Here is a 4,346-nt window from a genome sequence, read left to right on the forward strand (position 1 = left end):
TCGATTAAATTGTTAAATCAAAAAACCAGTGGGTTGGTCATTTTCTGATCAATATATTGGTTAATCTAAGCAAAATGTGTTTAACCAACTACATTGTTTGTTTTTTCCCCAACCAATCCATTTGTAGAGTGTGTTCTCATTGTTCCTGTTTTATAGATGTTTTTTATATCTCAAATTTTTACGAACTTCCAGGTTTGTCCAAAATCTGCTTGATAAATCAAGCTGCCTTGTCTTCCATATGTTTGTCTTCGCTCCTACATGCCCAGTGTTAAACTGCAGAGAGGTTCAGCAATCATTCAACTCTTAAAAAAGTGCCAATATTACTCCTGTGAACAGATGACCTGAACTGTTGATTGCTGCAATGTTACATCAGGCACTCTTACCTGCTTCTGGATGCTCCTCTTGTTCACGTCTTGTTAAGCTTTTATTTCTGCTGTTCCTCTTATTTCAGACAATGGAAAGAACCGTTCTCCTTGACCCTTTTTGCTATACTCTCTGTTCTTCATGATGATGTCTGTTCACTAATAATTTTGACTGAGTCATTCGCAGAACAGATGTGTTTTACTGATATTTAATTACTGACAGTGTGAGTCTTTTTTTATTGGTGTGATTTTGAGGGCAGCTGGCTTCTGAGGATTTAATTTGGGAATAAAACAGGAAACGGCCTGAATGCACACTAGACTGTACAGCTTTTTATTTGGAAAAACACAGAAAAAACATTATTTGCAGCGACAGACAGGTGAACTGTGCAGGGTGTACCCCACCTTTTGCCTACAGACTGGTGGAGATAGACACCATCCCGATGGAGACCCAGATGGATGGATGGATGGATGGATGGATGGATGGATGGATGGATGGATGGATGGATGGATGGATGGATGGATGGATGGATTACTTGCCTTGCTATACAAAAATATGAAGTAATATATGAAATCCTATTAAAATGGGATGAAGCTTGTTGCTGTTATATAAAATATAAAATGATGCACATTATAAAAATCTTTGTTTTTTTATATTTCAATAGGCTTATTATAGTCTGTAGAATTGATGACCTCCAACCAAAAACAATGTTTCCTTCCCATTTTAAGCTTAAATCCTTTATTCCCATAACAGTTTTCCATCAACACATTCTGCTCTTATTCTTGCTTTCAACCACCTCACTACTGATACCAATAGTTAACCTAAATCTTCTCTACTTATGACATAAACAGAGAAGATTTAGGTTAATTTCTGAAACCGACTCCAGACTGAACAGTTAAATCAGCAGCTCATGTTAGAATAGAGATCAGTCCTGCTGACCCACACTGACTAAATTATTTATTGTGGATGATGGGAAAATGGGTTGATAGATAGAAGGTTAGAGATGACAACTAAAAGCAGTTAGATTGAAATGAATTATTAAATGGTAATTATCACTTTGACCGTGATGTCAACTTTACTTTATCTCCATGGACACCAGATGTTACTCATCATTCTAATAAACCCTCCTGCTGGACAATAAAACTCTTTTTGTTATACTGGAAATAATGTCTTATTAAAAAACAGTTTTAAATGTATGTGAAAATATATAACAGCTTAGTGAACAATCACATTATAGAAATAAAAAGAAGCCTGAAAGATGATAAAGTGCCGTTTTAAATTGGGCCCATGAGCTGCTTCTGTTGATCTAACAANGATGGATGGATGGATGGATGGATTACTTGCCTTGCTATACAAAAATATGAAGTAATATATGAAATCCTATTAAAATGGGATGAAGCTTGTTGCTGTTATATAAAATATAAAATGATGCACATTATAAAAATCTTTGTTTTTTTATATTTCAATAGGCTTATTATAGTCTGTAGAATTGATGACCTCCAACCAAAAACAATGTTTCCTTCCCATTTTAAGCTTAAATCCTTTATTCCCATAACAGTTTTCCATCAACACATTCTGCTCTTATTCTTGCTTTCAACCACCTCACTACTGATACCAATAGTTAACCTAAATCTTCTCTACTTATGACATAAACAGAGAAGATTTAGGTTAATTTCTGAAACCGACTCCAGACTGAACAGTTAAATCAGCAGCTCATGTTAGAATAGAGATCAGTCCTGCTGACCCACACTGACTAAATTATTTATTGTGGATGATGGGAAAATGGGTTGATAGATAGAAGGTTAGAGATGACAACTAAAAGCAGTTAGATTGAAATGAATTATTAAATGGTAATTATCACTTTGACCGTGATGTCAACTTTACTTTATCTCCATGGACACCAGATGTTACTCATCATTCTAATAAACCCTCCTGCTGGACAATAAAACTCTTTTTGTTATACTGGAAATAATGTCTTATTAAAAAACAGTTTTAAATGTATGTGAAAATATATAACAGCTTAGTGAACAATCACATTATAGAAATAAAAAGAAGCCTGAAAGATGATAAAGTGCCGTTTTAAATTGGGCCCATGAGCTGCTTCTGTTGATCTAACAACTTTATAACCTTAGATTGGATTATAAACTAGGCAAGGCAAGTTTATTTCAACAGCACATTTCATTAACAAGATCATGTAAAGTGCTCTACGTAAACCACAAAGCATAATAGGAAAACACAGAGAAAAGTTTATTGCAGTGTTATAAAGCAATTAAATAGTAATAAATATGAAGAATTAAAGGCAATAAAGGGATTATGAAAGGTATAGTAAAACAATTAACAATAAAATAAAAATGCAGGTAAAGACAATCGGACTACAAACTTTAATAATGTTTAGATGGCACAGTAAAAAGGCTATTTTAAGCAAATGGGTTTATGACTTTGATTTAAAGCAATTTAGGGTTTCAGCACTATTACACTTTTCTAGGAGTTTATTCCAGATTAGTGTAGCATAAGAAGTAAGAGCTGTTTCTAATCTAAGGTTATGCAGTAGGAAAGCTTGCTTCAGAAACGGGAGCAGCTAAATTAGTAACTAAGATTCAATTAGGATTCCTAAAGTGTTTTTTTTTCTCTTTAGCATCGCTATTCAGTAGCACTTATTGTTTGATTTTATACTGCTAACCTTCCTCAGTATGTCCTACTTGCTTCTATGGAAACAAAGCTCAGGGTTTGATGCGAAGAAGAAGCTGCAGTTCAGCAGAGAGGAGCTGGTTTGATGGTTTTCATGGCTGCATGAATGTGGTTCATCCCACAGATTTTGTCCTGCTGGAGCTCAGCAGCAGTCCCCCACCACCTGTTTAGGAAAGATGGATGAATACTGTTTTGTTACTGGACAAGTCAGATGGTTGGAAATCCACTGTATCACTCATTTTATATTATTGTTTACCTTTTCAATCCCTGTTGTTGTATATTTCAGACATTTATAATTTTAGTACCAAGTATTTATATCACTAAAAGTCCAAACCATTGTTTGCCAGCAGACTTGAAGGCTGTTTTCAAGTAGGTCAGGAGGCAGTTTCTCTGTGGCATAACAGTGCAAAGGCAGTTCAGGCTTGCAGCAAGCAGATCGTTTAGCCATCTATGAAAAACCGTTTTGCAGCACTGCGTCCAATCACCGACAGTTAATGGAGGCCTGGACCTCCTATAATACTTTGCTTTATATGTCGTCATCTGAAAACAAGGGAACATTAATGGATTTTAATTCCAAACCCACTTTGCCTCACTACTGCACCAGTGGACACCACAAGGACACTGCATTGACCTTTATGGACAGAGTTCATCGTGCTGAAGGCACTGGCAGCTTCGCCCTGCTCTATATTAGAATACAGAGCCATACTGTTGCAAGTGCTACTGCTGCTGCATGCCCTTATGCACTGGCTCTCTTCCCAGCATGCTTCATAGGGGAGGTGTGGAGAGGAGGGGGTGAATAGAGATGAGAGGAAGCAGAGAAGCATTGAGATTGTGGGTGAAAAGGAAAGATCAGAGAAATGTAATGAGAGGAGGTGGATGAAAGAAAGCGGCATTAGAGGAGGAAGTGAGTGAATGAGGAAGAGTAAACTGAGAGTAGATTCTCTGAAAGTGGCTGGTTTAGACAGCAGACTGACAGCTTTGATGTGGATGGCAGGCACTCCTGCTGACTGATGCTGTTTGGTATTTCTGTAAAAGAAATATGTGGCACATTTATAAAGACCATGAACATAAAATGAGTAATTTCCATATTTATTTTTTCTTTTGTTTATTTTACATCCTCTGTGCTGCAGAGCTTTTCCTAAAGAAACACCTCAGCCCATGCAGACCCATGGATGGATGGATGGATGGATGGTGGATAGATGGATTAAGATGGATGATGGATGGATGGGTGGATGGATGGATGGATGGATGGATGGTGGATAGATGGATTAAGATGGATGATGGATGGATGGGTGGAT

At 36.8% G+C, this 4,346-nt stretch overlaps 1 protein-coding gene across 2 annotated transcripts in view; it reads left to right on the top strand.

Annotated features, from left to right (window-relative positions):
- LOC107089012 (protein shisa-6 homolog) overlaps positions 1–4,346 on the top strand; it is a 61,334-nt gene that overhangs the window by 19,178 nt on the left and 37,810 nt on the right. The gene's annotated exons all lie outside the window — the stretch shown is intronic.

The sequence above is a fragment of the Cyprinodon variegatus genome, unplaced genomic scaffold (genome assembly GCF_000732505.1).
Source record: "Cyprinodon variegatus isolate N-32 unplaced genomic scaffold, C_variegatus-1.0 Scaffold235, whole genome shotgun sequence".
NCBI lineage: Eukaryota > Metazoa > Chordata > Actinopteri > Cyprinodontiformes > Cyprinodontidae > Cyprinodon > Cyprinodon variegatus.